General features: G+C 42.5%; 1 protein-coding gene across 4 annotated transcripts in view; it reads left to right on the top strand.

Annotated features, from left to right (window-relative positions):
• ST8SIA6 (ST8 alpha-N-acetyl-neuraminide alpha-2,8-sialyltransferase 6) overlaps positions 1–21,051 on the top strand; it is a 149,406-nt gene that overhangs the window by 32,230 nt on the left and 96,125 nt on the right. The window lies entirely within an intron of this gene.

Here is a 21,051-nt window from a genome sequence, read left to right as displayed (position 1 = left end):
CGCCAATGTCGACTGACTTTATTTGCGCATTTCTTTGGTAGATTGAGAACAATGCAGCAGCAGGGACTACCCAGCATTTTTGTATCTCCAGCATTTACCGAGTGTCATATATCAAATAAAAATAAGTATTTGCTACATCAGTGAATGAATGAAAGTATTAGGGTTTGTGATGTGCTCTATAGACAGGAAGCCATCAACGAGACAACTAAGGAGGAGGGCAGAGTGTGGGGAGGGAGGGGAAGGACCGATGTCCTGCTCTAGGACATACCCAGCTGGGTGCTTGGCACATATCATTTTCTTATCATCACAGCAACATATGGAATACATGTTCAAGATTTTATGTGATAGCATTTAAAGAAATGGACATTAAGGGAGATTTAGTCACTCACTTTAGTGAGGAAATCTGCTAGGGATAATGCTAAAAGTTAATAGGGCTTGAAATGAAGTCAAAACAATATCTTAAAACACTCCAACAATAAACACGAAGATCTTGTTTCTTTTTCTTCGTACAAGGAGAAGGACTCTTGTGCACTTGTGGCCTACTTGAACTGAGAGGCAAAAAGAGAAAGTGCTAGTCAGGGCTGCCCTCTTTTCATCAGCAAGTGTGTTTCCATGAATCCAAGATGCCTGGCGATTTCCAATAGGCCATTGCTCCTGCTCCTTCAGGGATAAAGGATGGAAGTGCAAGGCATCCCCTTATCAACAGACAAGTGCCCGATGATTGCCTCTGTGAGACTGACTCTGACTTCAGTTTTCAATAATGTCTTTTTTTGGAAATCACTTGTCATCGTGTCCATGGAAAAGAATGTCCATGTATATTAGGACCTTGGTTGAATTCACATTCAGGGGCCATCCTCAAGTTCTCGTTTTCACTCAACTGTCTCCTTGATCTTGATGTATAGAAAGAAAATCTCATCACCTTCTCCTCTCTAACTGCGAGACAGCAAAGACAAAGCTGCTGATTGCTCCATGGCTTCGGCTCATGCTTTGATGGTCCAGCACACTTTGAAGAGGCCTCTTCTGGAATCATTCTGACTCTGTCATATGCCCACCACAGGTCTCCATCACTCTTCGTTTGAAAACCTTTGGTTGTAGAACGTTGGCCTAGAGCCAAGTGTGGTCCTCAGACCAGTAGCATTGGCAGCACTAGGGATCTCATTAGAAATAAAAGTTCTAAGATCTCACCCCAGAAGACTTAATGGGAGACCCTGCAGTTGAAACCCAGCCCCTCCTAAGACTTTGATACACACTAAAGTCTGAGGACTCTCTCATTCCTCAATGCTGGAGGTTAGAAAGAGGAATTAGCAGTAGCTTTTATCAAACCATGGCATTTAGCATTTTTCTTTGTTTTTTTTTCTTTATCCCCTTTCATGCCTAGAACTTTAGTTTTGAGACAGAGTCTTGCTCTGTTGCAAAGGCTAGAGTGCAGTGGCATGATCTCAGTTCATTGCAACCTCTGCCCCTGGGTTCAAGCAATTCTCCTGCCTCAACCTTCCAAGGAGCTGGGACTACATACCTGGCTAATTTTTTTTTTTTTTTTTTTGAGACGGAGTTTCGCTCTTGTTACCTGGGCTGGAGTGCAATGGCGCGATCTTGGCTCACGGCAACCTCCTCCTCCTGGGTTCAGGCAATTCTCCTGCCTCAGCCTCCCAAGTAGCTGGGATTACAGACATGCACCACCATGCCTGGCTAATTTTTTTTGTATTTTTAGTAGAGACAGGGTTTCACCATGTTGACCAGAATGGTCTTGATCTCTTGACCTCGTAATCCACCCACCTCAGCCTCCCAAAGTGCTGGGATTACAGGCGAGAGCCACCCTGCCCGACCCTAATTTTTGAATTTTTAAGACAGACAGGGTTTCACCTTGTTGGTCAGGCTGGTCTCAAACTCCTGGCTTCAAGCTATTGGCCTGCCTCAGCCTCCCAAAGTGCTGGGATTACAGGCGTGAGCCACTGCGCCTGGTCCCATACATAGAACTTTATCTGTACCAAAAGATAAAGTCTATCTGCCTGTACATACATGAATTTTGTGAAAAACATCAAGAAGGGGCAGGAATTTGGTCTAAAGGACCACAACACTTTTACACTGTAGCAGCCAGGCTCAGCCCATAGCCCCTCAGCTCTTAGAACGACAGTGCTTGCAGGTCAACTTCCACCTGCCAGCCTGAACGTTTGTTTGCTTGAGGGCTTTCTCTGGCTGGCTCAACTACTTTCATTGAGATGTGGGAGACTTAATGTCCCTGGGAGCAGCCTTCAATCAATGACTGACAAGTGTTGGCTTTTAAAAACGCCAGCTCTTTTCCTACTTGGGTATATCCGAAGCTGGTCACTGACTCTCAGAACTCTCCAGATTGATTGCAGTTTCTCCGTTAGCCATTTAAAAATTCGTTGACAGCATACATTTTATGACATGCATTTCCTTATGCACCTGTTTTAATTGCCCCCTAGTCACCCCATTGGTAAAGGAGGATTCTCACCTCAGGATTATGGGGATGCTCAGACACGTGACACCCAACACTGGATAAGGAGATGAATGCGGTATATTAGTCCCATATGCTCATGGCAGGGCAGAAGAAGACACCGCGTGCCACCCAGGGTCACCAGCACTTGGGAACCCAGTGAACAAACAGGGGCTGCGGGAGGCAGACTTTGTATTAGCAACAGGGTGGAGCGCCCCCTAGTGCCTGTGGGAGGATATGACTGTCTCGTCTGAATAATGCCACAGGGTGGCAGGCAACTGAGGCCCACTACTCAGAGATAAGCAGAAACTGTGACTGGTTCCTGTGGTAAGGACGACAGCTTGGCTACGGGACCTTATCCGTGTGAAAAGAGTGGGGATGGGAACTTGCAGTTAGGGCATTTGAAGCCCTCACAGTGTTTCCCAGATGTCAAGGCATGCATAAAATTGGATCCTAATTTTAGACCTTATACCATCGCATCTCAGCTTCCCGCTCCCCTTTCATCTTACCTGCGATTATTTCCTAAACAACCTACTTACATTTTTTTTCTTTTTTCTTTTTTCTTTTTGAGATGGGGTCCCGCTCTGTTGCCTAGGCTGGAGTGCAGTGGCGCGATCTTGGCCCACTGCAGCCTCCACCTCCCAGGTTCAAGCAATTCTGCCACCTCAGCCTCCTAAGTAGCTGGGATTACAGGCGCACTACCATGCCCAGCTTATTTTTGTATGTTTAGTAGAGACAGGGTTTCACCTGTTGGCCAGACTGGTCCTGAACTCCCGACCTCAGGTGATCCGCCCACCTTTTCCTCCCAAAGTGCTGGGATTACATGTGTGAGCCACAGCACCTGGCCAACATAGTTACATTTCAGTCCTTGTCTTGGGGTCTGCTTTTGGGACAACCCAAATAGAGACAACTATATGTATACATGTAAGCATATCCTGCTACTGGAGATATGTGGGTGTGTATATGTAAATATATATATTATATATATATATGTGTAATTTCTCAAAGTAATTTCACTTTATGGAACATTCCTAGGTTATTATTCTAATTTTGAGTCTCAAATAACTGGTGGTAAGATGGAGCAATTTTTTTAGAGTTAACACTGATGGGTGGCTGGGCATGGTGGCTCATGCCTGTAATTCCAGCACTTTGGGAGGCTGAGGCAGGAGGATCAATTGAGGCCAGAAGTTCAAGACCAGCCTGGCTAACAAGGCAAAACCCCCGTCTGTACTAAAATATACAAAAGTTAGCCAGACGTGGTGGTGCGTGCCTGTAATCCCAGCTACTCAGGAGGCTGAGGCATGAGATCACTTGGACCTGGGAGGCAGAGGTTACAGTGAACCTAGATTGTACCACTGCACTCCAGTCTGGGTGACAGAGTGAGACTCTGTCTCAAAAAAAAAAATTGATGATGTTATATATTATTTCTTCCTAAAAGAAAAATAATTAGTGTTTGATGGGCACAGCTGCAAGTACAACAGGGAGATAATGAAATAAGTATGAATAAATGGAGTGAGAGGAAATCTCATATTAGACCTGTCGAAATGTCCTGTGTAATGAAAAAGTTTGTCTTCTTTTAGCATTGACAATCAGAGCACAATCTTTAAATGAATACATTAATAGATGGCAGGTTTACACACATACACTCACGCTCATATACTCACACTCACATACCATTTGGGGACACAGGCAGCATTGAAATATGGTGTCTGTTGTGACAATGATATAACAACAGAACTTGGAAATAGGCCAGGAGTGGCTCATGCCTGTAATCCCAGCATGTTGGGAGGCCAAGGCGGGTGGATCACCTGAGATCAGGAGTTCAAGACCAGCCTGGACGAAACGTTTAAACATCGTTCCTACTAAATATACAAAAATTAGCCAGGCATAATGGTGTGCTCCTATAATCTCAGCTACTCAGGAGGCTGAGGCACAAGAATTGCTTGAACTCGGGAGGAGGAGGCTGCAGTGAGCTGAGATTGGACCACTGAACTCCAGCCTGGGTCACAGAGTGAGACTTTGTCTCAAAACAAAAGAAAAAAAAAGAATGTGGAAATAATTCTATAGAGGTCAAGGGTAAGGCAGTTAAGGCATCAGGTGGGTGATGGAGAGAATGTTGCTGCAAGGTGAAAAGTCAGAAAGTGTGAGCGTGACCATAGCTGGACAGAGGATTCAAGGGAGATTTGTTATCCATCTGTCCTTGATGTGGGGTAGTTTTGCAATAACTGGCACATGGTAGGTACTGGATGAACATGTGTGGTTTCTGCATCACTTTCGTTAGCTACAGAGCACCTCCTAAGATGTATATTGTGCTGTTCTGAAGATGATTTCAGACAGAGATGTAAGATTACACTGAGATTATCGCCTATGTATTTTGGGACCCATCAGGGATGCCTGACTGCACTGGAACAAGTGATCTATTTTGGTGTGCAGAGTACAAAGGAGTGGAAGGGGCGTGTCCCTTTTCTGTAGATGTCATGTTGTTCTAGGGATGCTGTCTGCTATTGTACGCTCATCAGAGTGGTAGTGGAAGAGAAAGGAAGAGCATCTAGAGACAATGCAAGTAACAACCGAGAAAAGACTGGAAAGTGAAGAGAGCTGCCGATGTGTTGAGAAGATTATTAATTTATTAAAAAGTATATTTGGAGCACCTGTAATGTATCCCCACACTGTGCTAGACATACAAGGAACCAAACGGACATGAGATCTCTAGACCCATGGAGCTAGTCAAAGGAGGGAAACATAAATTACTGAATCCCAGGAATATTAAGTTGTGAGCAGAAAATGAAAATAGGACGCTATGAAAACATATGACAAGGAAACCAACTCTGGGGGATTCCAGAAGTTTCCCCTAAGGAAATTATTCGGATTTTGAAAACAGGAGTAAGCAATTGTAAATACAGTGAATTTCACAAGCTTCCACTTATTTGTTTCAGTGTGTGTTTGGAAATTCTGGGATGGCTGTGGGTTCTGGTGCAGTTTTAATGTGTCTGTCTAATTACTTGCTAATTTGGCTGCATAATTGATCAGGTCCATATTTTTTTTGTTACCAAGCACTCCCCAAGTGTCTCCTTGGCTCCAGTCTGCAGCCAACAGGCAACACTATTCTATTAAAAATTGCACCCATGCACATTTATTTCCTGCTGCACCGAAAGGGATTTTCATCATCTTCCAGTTGGCATATTCATAGTGAAATTAGCATTGTCCATCATCCTGTCTGGAACGTATTTTTCAGTAATTTCTATACTTTTGATCATTCGCGTCCCTATCTCTTAGCATGCTTAAAATTGTTCAGTATTTCTTGTTTCATTTTTGAGCTTTTTAGCAAAATTCTGTTGACTTTTAAGTGGTACTGAGTCAGTGAAACCCAGTCATTTCAGGTAATTTTAAGTACCATTGACGGTAAAGACATAGACACAGCATCGTCATAAAGTAGAAGAAGACAAATTGTCGTCCCTTAGAGTCAGTAAAATAGTTTTTTTACAGTCCATTTCCCTAAGTGTTTAGAATGTGTATTACCTGATTAATCAATGTGTCGTGAACTATGACAATGTCAATGTATTCTCACTATTCAGTACAGGGCTGGCAGCAAGAGAGGAGTAGAATTATTAAGGTCTGTTTGCCATGAAGTAGTACATTATCAGGCTCATGATTAACGTAGCTGTTGGCTACCATTTGGTAAAGAGATCAGTATTATGGGAGGACAGAAAAGGATATATAAATTTTGTCTTTCTGATTTACGGTAATTGGATCTGACTGGCTAACTCTTGTCCCATAAAATAACTCTTAATTACTTGGGAGGCAGGTGCTTCAGGCAAAAATGTGGACCAGGGAATAAATTTGTTATTTTGGACATTGAAAATGTTATTTCTTAAATGTTTTAGAACAGTTGACTCTTGAAGTTTTTTTTTTTTTTTTTTAATTTTTTGAGAGGAGTTTCGCTCTTATTGCCCAGGGTGGAGTGCAATGGTGTGATCTTGGTTCACCACAACGTCCGCCTCCCAGGTTCAAGCGATTCTCCTGCCTCAGCCTCCTGAGTAGCTGGGACTACAGGCTAGTAGTATTTTGTATTTTTAGTAGAAACAGGGTTTCTCCATGTTTGTGAGGCTGGTCTTGAACCCACGACCTCAGGTGATCTGCCCACCTTGGCCTCTCAAAGGACTAGGATTACAAGCGTAAGCCACCGTGCCTGGCCTGACTCTTTCAAATGTAAGCTTTTCCCTAAAGATTTTTAAATTTATTTTGCTCTTCAATATTCAGGGTTTTTTTTTCTTTTGCAGCGTGATTTACGACTGTTTCTATTGGCTTAAATATTGTTCTCTTGATTAAAAGTGAAAGTCTTCTAATATCATTGTTAGGTGCTCTGCTTCACTGACACAGATTTAGGATGGAAATTATGTATGAAGTTATAAATTCTATATTATAATAAAAAAAAATCTAGAGTCTAGTCTATAGTAACTTCTGAAAAGGGCTGTATAAAGCAGACATTTGCAGAATCTTTATTCTTCTTTACTTCTTTCCTTTACACTTTGGTGGCTGTGTATCCATGGAAAATGTTGTCCTCAAAAGGAAATAAAATTAAAGGCCAGGAACAGTGACATGACTATTATCTGAGTACTTTGTGAAACCAAAGAGGTAGGATGACTTCAGCTCAGGAGTTCGAGACCAGCCTGGATAACATAGTAGAACCCTATCTCTACAAATTTTTTGTTTTTAAATTAGAAGGGCATGGTGGCACACACCTGTAGTCTCAGCTAGTGGGGAGGCTGAGGCAGGAGGATCCCTTGAGCCCAGGAGGTTGAGGTAGCAGTGAGCTGTGATGGCACCACTGCATTCTAGCCTCCAAAACAGAGCAAGACGCAGTCTTAAAAAAAATTAAGTTTGAGACTTGTTCTGCTGGGTGTGGTGGCTCACGCCTGTAATCTCAGCACTTTGGGAGGCTGAGGTGGGTGGATCATGAGGTCAAGAGTTCAAGACAAGCCTGGTCAAGATGGTGAATCCTGTCTCTACTAAAAATACAAAATAAAAATAAAAATAAAAAAATAGCCAGCTGTGGTGGCACGTACCTGTAATCCTAGATACTCGGGAGGCTGAAGCAGAGAATTGCTTGAACCTGGGAGGCAGAGGTTGCAGTGAGCCAAGATCACACCACTGCAGTCCAGCCTGGGAGAGGGAGTGAGACTCCATCTCAAAAAAAAAAAAAATTTGTTTTAATTTGTATGCATCCTTTTAATTCTAAGATCTCACTAATTCAGTGTTAGTTAATTGGGCAATTTATATATGCGATTATTTTGCATGCCTGTTAGAAGCACAGGTCAATTGCTATACAATTTCTTTTGTATTATGGACTGTTGTAAATTGGATTTCCTGGGCAACACAGTCTGGGATACAGATTTGTATATAGGACACTTACTAGGAAGTGCTCTCAGGAACGATGCCCATGACAGGACTGAGCAGCCAGAGGAGACAGGTAGATCTCAACGCAGAGGATCTGAGGAACAGAGGACTCAGCCAATTCCACAGGGGTTTGAGGGTTGAGGGTGGCATGGCCCTTCCCAGTTGAGTTCCACCCCAGGTAAGGAGCTACCCTCAGTCAGTCATGGCCTGGCTGCGTCCCAGGAGCTGTGCTGTGGTCTGGATCTGTGTCCCCCTGCAAACCTCCTGTGAAATTGTCATCCCCATGTATCAGGGGAGGAGCCTGGTGGAATGTGATTGGATCGTGGGGCCAGATTTCCCCCTTGCTGTTCTCATGATAGTGACTGAGTTTTCATGAGATCTGATGGTTTAAAAGTGTGGGTCCTTCCACCTTTGCTCTCTCTCTCCCGCTGCCGTGTAAGATGTGCCAGCTTTCCCTTTGCCTCCTGCCATGATTGTAAGTTTCCTGTGGCCTCCCCAGTCAGGTGGAACTGTGAATCGATTACACCTATTTTCTTTATAAATTACCCAGTCTCAGGTTTTTTATAGCAGTGTGACACCAGTGCAAGGTGTCGACTTGGAAGACACAGTTCCTTTCACAGAGGACAATTCTTTGGGAAGGACCCAGTGTGGGATCAGCAGACAAAGCTGCCTGTAGCCGGCAGGATAAAAGCCGAGGCCCTGGGTGACTTGCCACTGCATTATTTACAGGTATTACCAACTATTTCACGGTGCCTAAATCAGTCCCAGGAGGTAAGCATCACTATCTAATCTCCAGAAGACCCTTAGGGAGTTTTTGGGTATGATCACATGCAGTGCAAATATTCACATGACTTCCACCATAACAAAAGAAGTGCACTGTCTCTTTTCTAAAGCACTTTAGAGTCTTCAGTCTTGGAGGTGAACTATATCATGATTATTGTTTTAAAACCTCATTCTTACCTATTTGGAAAACGTGTCTATTTAAGGCTCATAGGTAGAAATACCTTTTTAAAGAAAATTCTGATGATATAAATGCAGATGAAAAAATAGGAAAGCATCTTTTAAAATTAGCATGACTGCATAATATCAGATTCCGAAAGGGTAGGTGGAAGTATAAAGTGTGTATAAGAAAAATGTGTGCAAAACAATGGCTGTGAAGTTGTAAGAAGATTGCAGGAAAAAAGCTAAGGAAGACAGGAACCTCCAGTGTTTTTTAATAGCCATGTTTTAAACAAAGAAAAAGAAAGGGATATGATGCTCATTGTTTGGAGCAGATTACATATTGTTCCCCGAGGGTGAGGAAATCAGAATGGCTCCTTTTTTCCTCTGTCTATGACTTCCTTTTCAAAGACAATGATCTTCACTCTGAAGCATCTAGCCATAAAGGAGGGGATGGAAACCTGTCGGTGTGGACTTAGTCAGAAATCTCCCAGTAATTTTTTTTTTTTTGAGACAGAGTCTTGCTCTGTTGTCCAGGCTGGAGTGCACTGGCACAAACATGGCTCACTGCAGACTTATCTTCCCCGGGCTCAAGCCATCCTCCCATCTCAGCCTCCTGAGTAGGTGGGACCACAGGCACACACTACCTTGCCCAGCTAATTTAAAATTTTTTTTAGAGACAAAGTCTCACCATGTTGCCCAGGCTGTTCTCGAACTCCTGGGCTCAAGTGATCTTCCTGCCTTGGCCTCCCAAAGTGCTGGGATTACAGTTGTGAGCCACTGCACCCAGACTTCCAGTCATTTTAAGCAAATTTCATTCTCCAGATGGAGACCAATTACAGCCTGGTACTAAAGGTTCTTTACACGTATAATTCTATACTTGCTACTGGTGATCATTAATGAATCACAGAGAAGAAGGAGGTGATAGAAAATGACAAAAGGAACAAATGTTATTTTGATATGTAAAGGGAGGATAAAAATATATTTAGGAAACCATAAATTGGTGAGCTTGACTTAAATTTCTGTAAACAATTAGAAAGCAAAATGGTAACAATTGGAGGCCGTAAGTCTGGCTAACCTCATTTCTTGCTTTGGAGGGAAGCAGGGAGAATGCTAATAACAACAAGGACCCTGGAGGTGAAACCATGGGTTCGAATCCTGCTTTTGTCATCTATCAGCTGAATGGCAGTGGTCACATCCTGTGACCACTCAGAGCTTCAGTTTTCTCGTGTGTATGTAACCTTGTTGAAATCACAGGCCTATGACATTCAGCCCAGGCTGGTATTTCAGGAAGCACAGCTCAATGTGCCAGAAACAAAAATTGCATCCTTATTTTCCTTCTTCTTGAAGTACATAAAAAGGGCTCCAGGCTGCACTTGGTGGCTCATGCCTATAATCCCAGGACTTCGGGAGAATCACTTGAGCTCGGGAGTTTGAGACCAGCCTGGACAACACAGCAAGACACCAAATCTTAAAAAAAATTAGCTGAGTTTGGTGGCACGTGCCTGTAGTCCTAGCTACTTGGGAGGCTGAGATGGGAGGATTGCCTGGGCCCAGGAGATCCAGGCTGCACTGAGCCTTGATCGCATTGCTGTACACCAGCCTGGGTGACAGAGTGGCCCTAATTCAGAATCCTCATCTTTACTGCAATCCCATTTACTCCTCTCAGTTATGTATCTCCCACACCTTCTAGAAACTCAAGTTTGACAAATGCCGAAAGAACTTTCTCACTTACACCTGGCCTGTATGGATTTCTTTCTCTTTCCTGTCCTCCCTCCCCTTCCTCCTCACATACACCTCTGTACTTTATTATTTTGGACTGACAATGGATTTCTCCAAGTCTTTCCCCTCCTAAGCCTTTTTCAGGTTCTCTCTTCTATTAATTCCCTGTCAACTCCCTTAACTCTGATGTGTGAAGAGCCCAGGACTGGTCTAGCTGAGACAGGTCTCCCTAGGAGATAGACGGGGCAGGAACAAAAGGAGAAGCAGGGAAGGCAATTAGGGGCTTATTTTGGCATCCTGGAGCTAGGTGAAGTCTGAGATCAATTTCATTCTTTCAGTGAATGTTCATTGTGCTCCAGGTCTGTGCTTAGTGCTGGAGAATGTGCAGGATGCATGCCAGACAAAAGCCTGCCCTCCTGGAGCTCATTGTGCTAAGCGGCATGAAAGAAGTAGAAATAAATGATGATGGCAGGGGTGGGAGGCGAGCTTTCCATAGGGAGTAGCAAAGGTCACTCTGAGGGGCTGACATTGGAGTTAAGACCTGAAGGTCTTAACAATGTTCAAGGCAGAAGGAAAAGCGGCCCTGAGCTTGGCATACTTGAGAAGCGGAAAGAATGAATCGTGGAGGGTGATGGGGTTTGGATGTTTGCCCCTCCAAAGCTCATGTTGAAATGTGAGCTTCAGTGTTGGAAGTGGGCCTAGTGAGAGGTGTTTGGGTCATGGGGGCAGATCCCTCATGAATGTCTTTGCAGTAATGAGTGAGTTCTTATTCTTTGAGTTCACACAAGATCTGGTCATTTCAAAAAGTCTGGTTCTCTCTCTCTCTCTCTCTCTCTCTCTCTCTCTCTCTCTCTCTCTCTCTCTCTCTCCATGTGGTATGCTGGCTCTGCTCACCTCCCACTATGATTGTAAGCTTCCTGAGTCCCTCACCAGAAGCAGATGCTGGCACTATGCTTTGTGTACAGCCTGCAGAACTGTGAGCCAAATAAACCTCTTTTCTTTATAAACTACCCGGTCTCAGGAATTTATTTACAGCAATGCAAATGGACCAAAGGGAGAAAGAGAGAGATCTACTAAGTCAGGTTATGTTGTAGGATGCAAACCCTGGTGAGGATTTGAGTTTTATTCTAATAATAAGTGAAGCCACAAGGGCATGACAATATGTCATGTATGCCAAGTATGATTTAAGTTTTTAAAGGAGTACTCTGATAGCTGCATAGAGAATGGACAGCAGTCAGGCAATGGAAGCAGAAAGACTAGTTATGGGGCCATGGCTTCCATCCAGACAAGAGCTGATGTGCCTTGAATAAGGGCAATAGAAGTAGCGATAAAGAGAAGTAGATGGATTTAAGGCTGAATCATCAAAAGCCCAGGTATAGGAGAGAAGAGAAGGAGCGGAATCAGAATGATAAATGATAAATGTTGGGCTTAAGCAGTTCATTACCATCCATGGAAATAGGGAAGACTGGGAAAGAGAGAAGGAAGTCAGAGGTTATGTTTTGGATATGCTACATTTGACAAGACTATTAGACGTCCAAATGGAAATGTCAGATGGGCATTTCAACCGTATAAATGAGTCTGGAGCTCAAGGGAGAGGTCAGAGCTGCACATATCAATCTGGGTGTCATCACTAGAGAGATAGAACTCAAAGCCAGATAGTGGAATGAGCTCATTTAGCTCTGGAGGTGGCTGGAGAAGAAAGGAGGATCTAGGATCAAGTTCTAGGGCATTCCCACATTTACAGGCTTGAAAGAGGAGCAGAAGGAGCAGCCAGGGATGCAGAAAGAAAACTGTAGAGTGTGATGTCATGGTTCCCATAAGAGGAGAGTTTTCAGGGAAGAGAGTGGTTGACTGGGTCAGATATTCTTGAAAGGTCAAATAAGATAAGAGAGGCCCAGCGTGGTGGCTCACACCTGTAATCCCAGCACTTTGGGAGACTGAGACAAGTGGATCACTTGAGGTCAGGAGTTCAAGACCAGTCTGGGCAACATGGCAAAACCCTGTCTCTACTGAAAATACAAAAATTAGCTGGACGTGGTGGTGCACCTGTAATCCCAGCGACTCAGGAGGCCAAGGCGGGAGAATCATATGAACCCAGGAAGTGGAGCTTACAGTGAGCTGAGATCATGCCACTGTACTCCGGCCTGGGTGACAGAGCAAGATTCTGTCTCAAAAAATAAAAAATAAGTGAGGTGTCCACTGAATTCGGAACATGGGGACTGTTGATGAGCCTGAGAGGAGCCATGTTGGGGTGAGAGATCCTTTTCTTTCCACTCTGGATGTTCAATATTTGAATCTGAGAAATAAACTAACAGATGGCTTAACAAGAGAAAAGGCAAACACATATACTGTGTGTACATGTGCATTCCTGGGAGGTGAGTACCCGATGACCCAATGGGACTTCGAAGCTTATATACTCTTCTTCATAGGGGGATGCAGACAGTTTAGAGGAGGAGTAAATGAGTTTTAGAGAAGACAGATGGGCCTGAAGAACAGATGGTATTCTGAGACAAAGGCCATCTGGGCTCCTGGTGTGGCATCAATTTTAGCCTTCACTTCCTGGGATATGTGTCAGTCTTCTCCCAGTGGAGGAGATACCCTGGGGAAGTGATGGACAACAACTGAGTCCCTCAGGGAGAATCCAGCCTTTAGGTAGGGAGGGAACTTTGGGGAAAGCCCTTCCCCGCACTTGCTGCTCCCCACATGCTCTCAGTTTGAAGTCTAAAGTGGCATATTTTGGGCTTTCATTTTCTGAGCCTCAGAAGCTGCATTAGCCAATTTGAAGTCTTCTGATGAGTGAATAAATTGTTGAGGAAGGGGAGGCAGTAATTTTAGATAATTTGTTAGAGAATTGGTGCTTAAAGGGAAGTAGAAAAATGAGTTGGGTGATGGAGAGGGATTATGGAGTCCAGGGCGGAGTGTGCTTGTGTGCTTGTCAGAAGGACAACCCTAGTTATGTAAGAGAAGAAATGAGGGGGTTGGGCTGGGTGCGGTGGCTCACGCTAATAATCCCGGCACTTTGGGAGATTGAGGCAGGTGGATCACCTGAGGTCAGGAGTTTGAAACCAGCCTGGCCAACATGGCAAAACCCTACCTCTACTAAAAATACAAAAAAATTAGCCAGGCGTGTTGGTGCCCACCTATAGTCCTACCTACTCAGGAGGCTGAGGCAGGAGAATTGCTTGAACCTGTGAGGCAGAGGTTGCAGTGAGCTGAGATCGTGCCACTGCACTCCAGCCTGGGTGACAGAGTGAGAGTCTGTCTCAAAAAAAAAAAAAAATAGAAATGAGGGGCTCAGTGATGTTAAGAAACTAAAAGGGGCAGGGGCCAGAGCACACTGCGGGGCTACTAATTTTTGATGAGAGCAGGGAGATTTTTTTCTGTTGGAACACATGGTGAGATGAAGAACATGGGCACTATTAAGGACTGAATTCCGTCTCCCCAAAATTCGTGTTAAAGCCCCAGTCCCAAATGTGACCATACTAAAATAAGGTCTTCAGGGAGATAATTCTATTTAAATGAGGTCATAGAGCTGGTCCTTAATTTGATAGGGCTAACGTCTTTATAAAAAGAGCAAGAGACACCTAACCCTGTCCCTAACCCTAACCGTGCGTGCACCACAAAAAGGCCATGTGAGGACCCAGCCGGAAGGCAGCTGTCTGCAAGCCAGGAGGAGAGCCCTCACTAGACACCAACCATGCTTGGATTTGGAGCCTGCAGACTGTGAGATGAGAAATTTCTGTGATTTCAGCCACTCATTTTGTGGCATTTTGTTATAGCAACTGGAGCTGACTAAGACAGGCACAGAAACTTAGAGATTTATATATATACAGTGGGAGGAGTATGAAAGTGTAAGACAGGAGCTGACACAGAAACTTAGAGGTTTATATACGCAGTGGGAGGAGAGTATGAAAGTGTTGCTCCTTTGCAGGCTTCTATTTTCTCAATAAAGTATGAAGTGACATCATCAGCTGAGAGTGAGTGTGGAAGTGGGGATATGGGAGGCTGGAGGAGAGGGGAGGAAAAAATAACAGTTTTGAAAGAGGAAAATGAAATTTATTAGGAAGCTGTAGTAGGATCGCCATGTATCCTTAAATGTCCATTTGAAGTTCATAGAGTGAAAGCATTCAGGAGAGTTTCTCCAGCAGTCTTTGGCTAGTCAGGGGTAGCTCCAAATGTCAGAGAGTTGGGTACATGCATGGCTCCACATTTGCCAATCAAGGGCAACAGAATAAGAAGAGACATAAGAATGTTTTTGAGGGTGTGAGTTGGGGAAGGAGAGAAGTGAAGATATGAGGTGTATATTGGACATGGGGGTTCTCAAAGAGATTAAAAAATCAGTGCAGAGAGAATACTAGAGTGAGCTGGGCAAATAGAATGTATTGACATTAACAGGAATAAATTGTTTTCATTATATGAAACTAGTGATAAAAAAATACCCTCTTCACAGGATTATTCCAAGGAACAAATGGAAATTCTTGGTGTAAACTATAATGTGAGTTATCAGTAACTAAAGTAATGTAGACGATACTGTTGTACTGGTCTGAACATAGAAAGTCAACAGCAAGACAAAAGTATGCCAAAATGCAGGGTCTTTATTGCCAGCGGCCACAGAGGACTCGCGTCTCTCCAACCCGTGACCCCGAAAGGAGGGTGTCAAGACATTTTATACCCATAAAACCACCTTGGGAGTGAGGGTGAGGGGCAGGGGTGGGGGCGAGGGGCTCCGGACATTCCAGTGGATTCCTGGGCAAAGATGAGGGTGAGGGGCTCCGGACACTCTGAGGGCCAGGGGACTTTTGACATTCTGATTGTTACTAAGTGGTTCACAAAAGTCAAGATTAGCATTTGTTTACACATTGTCTGGGTAGGGTGGAAATTACAATCCTTAATTACTTATTACAAGTCGCAGGGGGCCAAGATGGGTTGAGTTTGGACTGCTTGCCTGTCACATTTGAGTCACAGAAAGCAGTTTCAATAGAAAGCCAAGGTATGGTTGAGGTATGCAGTTTTATGGGCGTTTACCATGTCACACTACAACAGAGCTCGGTTTCCTTAGGGCATTCTACTACAACTAACACGAACAAAATCGTAATATGTAAATGATAACATGCTAACTGGATTTATGACCATTGAAAACGAATAGCAAAATTGTTTAATTCTGCTTCTTTCTAGCTCTGGCCCAATCCTAGGGCCATTCCCTTGTCAAAATGGTCAGTATTTCTGTGTAAGACAACCTTTTAAGTGAGAAATTTCAGAGTGGGCGCTGTGTAAATAAAGCATTTGGTATTTTCCAGGTGCCAGCAATGATTAGACAGAAGTGGTCTCAAGGAACCATAATTTTAATTTCAGGAATTTTAAGCAAATAGTTGGAGGAACTCTGAAGAAATATAGACAGTCTGTACTTATATGTTGAATTGCTCAAGCCAAATGAGAATGTGATAAGACTCGTAAATTCCAAATTACATTCAATTGTATCTAATAAAGAGATTTAAGAAGTTGAGAAAATATATGTTATTACTGGGAAAGAAATAGAAAAGCAAAAAAAAAAAAAGATAAGTAGTTGAACTAAATGGAAGCATTCAATGCCCAAGGAAAAAACCCACAGCTGTAATCAAAATAATCATTCTGAATATTACATTCCTTGAATTTAAAAACACATTCAATCTTTGATAAAGTTGAAAGAGAGGTGTGTTTTTTATTTTTTTATTGTGTTTGGGCTCTGGGGTACATGTGCACGTCCTGCATCCTGCAGGATTGTTGCATAGGTACATACATGCCATGGTGGTTTGCTGTCTCCTTTCCTGCCCCCACCCACATCGAATACATCAGGCATTTCTCCTGGTGTTCTCTCTCCCCATCCTTCCTCCCCCCACCACTGTCCCCCCTCCCCTCCCCTGCACTCCTGCCACCTAGTCCTGTGAGTGTTGTTCCCTTCCCTGTGCCCAAGTGTTCTCACTGTTCATCACCTGCCTATGAGTGAGAACATGTGGTGTTTGGTTTTCTGTTCTTGTGTCAGTTTTCTGAGAATGATGGTTTCTAGGTTGAACCATGTCTCTACAAAGGACACAAACTCATCGTTTTTTATGGCTGCATAGTATTCCATGGTATATATGTGTTACTTTTTTTTTTTTTTGTCCAGTCTATCATCGATGGGCATTTGGGTTGTTTCCAGGTCTTTGCTATTGTAAACAGCACCACAATGAACATACGTGTGCATGTGTCTTTATGACAGAACAATTTGTAATCCTTTGGGTATATATACCCAGTAATGGGATTGCTGGGTCAAATGGAATTTCTATTTCTAGATCCTTGAGGAATTGCCACACTGTCTTCCACAATGGCTGAACTAATTTACACTCCCACCAACAGTGTAAATGTGTTCCCTTTTCTCCACATCCTCTCCAACATCTGTTGTCTCTGGATTTTTTAATGATCGCCATTCTAACTGGCATGAGGTGGTATCTCAATGTGGTTTTGATTTGCATTTCTCTAATGACCAGTGATGATGAGCATTTTTTCACATGTTTATTGGCCACATATTTGTCTTCTTTTGAAAAGTGTCTGTTCATATCCTTTGCCCACTTTTGAATGGTTTTTTTTTCTTTTTTTTTTTTTTTTGTAAATCTGCTTTAGTTCTTTGTAGATTCTGGATTATTAGCCCTTTGTCAGATGGGTAGATTGTGAAAATTTTTTCCTATTCTTTTGGTTGCCGGTTTACTCTAATGATTGTTTCTTTTGCTGTGCAGAAGCTCTTAAATTTAGTTAGGTCCCATTTGTCTATTTTGGTTTTTGTTTTGCTTTTGGTGTTTTAGTCATGAAGTCCTTGCCTGTGCCTATGTCCTGAATGGTTTTGCCTAGGTTTTCTTCTAGGATTTTTATGGTGTTAGTTCATATGTTTAAATCTTTAATCCATCTAGAGTTAATTTTTGTATAAGGTGTAAGGAAGGGGTCAAGTTTCAGCTTCCTGCATATGGCTAGCCAGTTTTCCCAACACCATTTATGAAATAGGGACTCCTTTCCCCATTGCTTGTTTTTGTCCAGTTTGTCAAAAAACAGATAGTTGTAGACGTGTGGCATTGCTTCTGAGGCCTCTGCTCTTTTCCATTGGTCTATATCTCTGTTTTGGTACCAGTACCATGCTGTTTGGATTATTGTAGACTTGTAGTATAGTTTGAAGTCTGGAGGTGTGATGCCACCAGCTTTGTTCTTTTTGCTTAGAATTGTCTTGGTTATGCAGGCTCTCTTTTGGTTCCATATGAAGTTTAAAGTGTTTTTTTCCAGTTCTGTGAAGAAGGTCAGTGGTAGCTTGATGGTGATAGCATTGAATCTATAAATTACTTTGGGCAGTATGGCCATTTTCATGATATTGATTCTTCCTAACCATGAGCATGGGATGTTTTTCCATCTGTTTGTGTCCTCTCTTACTTCCTTGATCAGTGGTTTGTAGTTCTCCTTGAACAGATCTTTTACCTCCTTTGTTAGTTGTATTCCTAGGTATTTTATTTTCTTTGTGTCAATTGTGAATGGGAGTTTGCTCATTATTTGGCTCTCTGTTTGTTATTGGTGTATAGGAATGCTTGTGGTTTCTGCACATTGATTTTGTCTCCTGAGACTTTGCGGAAGTTGCTTATCAGCTTAAGGAGGTTTTGGGCCGAGATGATGGTGTCTTCTAAATATACGATAATGTCGTCTATAAATAGGGACAATTTGACTTCTTTTCATAATTGAATGCCCATTATTTCTTTTTCTTGCCTAATTGCTCTGGCTAGAACTTTCAATACTATACTGAATAGGAGTAGTTAGAGAGGGCATCCGTGTCTAGTGCCAGTTTTTAAAAGGAATGCTTCTAATTTTTGCCCATTCAGTATGATATTGGCTGTGGGTTTGTCGTAAATAGCTTTTATTGTTTTGAGATACGTTCCATGGATATCTAGTTGTTTATTGAGAGTTTTTAGCATAAAGTGCTGTTGAATTTTGTCAAATGCCTTCTTTGCATCTATTAAGATAAACGTGGGTTTGTCTTTGGTTCTTTTTTTTTTTTTTTTTTTTTTGAGACGGAGTTTTGCTCTTGTTACCCAGGCTGGAGTGCAATGGTGCGATCTCAGCTCACCACAACCTCCATCTCTTGGGTTCAGGCAATTCTCCTGCCTCAGCCTCCAAAGTAGCTGGGATTACAGGCACACACCACTATGCCCAGCTAATTTTTTGTATTTTTAGTAGAGACGGGGTTTCACCATGTTGACCAGGATGGTCTCGATCTCTTGACGTTGTGATCCACCCGCCTCGGCCTCCCAAAGTGCTGGGATTACAGGCTTGAGCCACTGCACCTGGCTTTGGTTCTATTTATGTGGTGAATTTTGTTTACAGATTTGCCTATGTTGAACCAGTCTTGCATCCCCAGGATGAAGCCTACTCAATTGTGGTGGATAAGCTTTTTGATGTGCTGTTGGATGCAGCTGGCCAGTATTTTATTGAAGATTTTTGCACTGATGTTTATCATGGATATTGGCCTGTAGTTTTCTTTTTTAGTTGTGTCTCTGCCAGGTTTTGGTATCAGGATGATGTTGGTCTCATAAAATGAGTTAGGGAGGATTCCCTCTTTTTGTATTGTTTGGAATAGTTTCAACAGGAATAGTACCAGCTCCTCTTTTTATGTCTGGTAGAATTCAGCTGTGAACCTGTCTGGACCTGGACTTTTTTTGGCCAGTAGGCTATTAATTGCTGCCTCGACTTCAGACCTTGTTATTGATATATTCAGGGTTTCAGCTTCTTCTTGTCTTAGTCTTGGGAGTGTGCACGTGTCCAGGAATTTATCCATTTCTTCCAGATTTACTGGTTTATGTGCATAGAGTGGTTTGTAGTAATCTCTGATGGTGGTTTTATTTCCGAGGAATTGGTGGTGATCTTCCCTTTATCATTTTTTATTGCATCTATTCAATTCTGTCTTTTCTTTTTTATTAGACTAGCTAGCAGTCTGTCTATTTTATTGATCTTTTCAAAAAACCAGCTCCTGGATTTATTGATTTTTTGAAGGGTTTTTTTGGTGTCTCTTTCTCCTTCAGTTCTGCTCTGATCTTAGTTATTTCCTGTCTTCTGCTTGCTTTTGAGTTTTTTTGATCTTGCTTCTCTAGCTCTTTCAATTTTGACCATAGGGTGTCGATTTTACATCTTTCCTTGTTTCTCATGTGGGCATTTATTGCCATAAATTTCCCTCTAGGCACTGCTTTAAATGTGTCCCATAGGATCTGGTACATTGTGTCTTCATTCTAGTTGGTTTCAAAGAACATTTTTGTTTCTGCCTTCATTTCGTTGTTTATCCATTCATCATTCAGGAGCAAGTTGTTCAGTTTCCATGTGATTGTGTGGTTCTGAGTGCTTTTCTTAATCCTGAGTTCTAATTTGATTGCACTGTGGTCTGATAGACTGTTTGTTATGATTTCTGTTCTTTTGCATTTGCTGAGGAGTGATTTACTTCCAATTATGTGGTCAATTTTTAAGTAAGTGCGATGTGGTGCTGAGAAGAATGTGTATTCTATGGTTTTGGGGTGGAGTGTCCTGTAAATGTCTATTAAGTCCACTTGGTCCAAATCTACATTCAAGTCCTGGATATCCTTGTTGACTTTCTGTCTTGTTGATCTGTTCAGTATTGTCAGTGGAGTGGTAAAGTCTCCCACTATTCTTGTGCGGGAGTCTAAGTCTCTTTGTACGTCATTAAGAACTTGCTTTATGTATCTGGGTACTCCTACATTGGGTGCATAAATATTTAGGACAGCTCTTCCTTTTGCATTGATCCTTTTACCATTATGTAATGCCCTTCTTTGTCTCTTTTGATCTTTGTTGGTTTAAAGTCTATTTTGTCAGAGACCAGGACTGCAACCCCTGCTTTTTTTTTTTTTTTTTTTTTTTTTGCTCTCCATTTGCTTGGTAAATCTTCTTCTGTCCCTTTATTTTGAGTCTATGTGAGTCTTTGCATGTGAGATGGGTCTACTGAATATAGCCACTGATGGGTCTTGACTTTTTATCCAGTTTGCTAGTCTGTGTCTTTTGATTGGGGTATTTAGACCATTTACATTCAATGTTAATTTTGTTATGTTTGAATTTGATCCTGCCATTTTGTCACTGGCTGGTTGTTTTGCCCATTAATTGACATGGCTCCTTCATTGTGTCCATATTCTTTACCATTTAGTACATTTTTGCAGTGGCTGGTATTGGTTGTTCCTTTCCCTGTTTAGTACTTCATTCAGTAGCTCCTGCAAGGCAGGTCTTGTAGCGATAAAATCTCTCAGCAGTTGCTTATCCGTAAAGCCTTTTATTTCTCTTTCACTTATGAAGCTTAGTTTGGCCAGATATGAAATTCTGGGTTGTAAATTCTTTTCTTTAAGGATGTTGAATATCAGCCCCCACTCCCTTCTAGCTTGCAGGGTTTCTGCCAAGAGATCTGCTGTGAGTCTGATGGTCTTTCCTTTGTGGGTGACTTGACCTTTCTCTCTGGCTGCCCTTAGGATTTTTTCTTTGATTTCAACTGTGGTGAA

Source organism: Callithrix jacchus, chromosome 7 (assembly GCF_049354715.1).
Source record: "Callithrix jacchus isolate 240 chromosome 7, calJac240_pri, whole genome shotgun sequence".
NCBI lineage: Eukaryota > Metazoa > Chordata > Mammalia > Primates > Cebidae > Callithrix > Callithrix jacchus.
The sequence above is the reverse complement of the archived record's forward strand: the minus strand, read 5'-3'. Positions and strand labels throughout refer to the sequence as shown.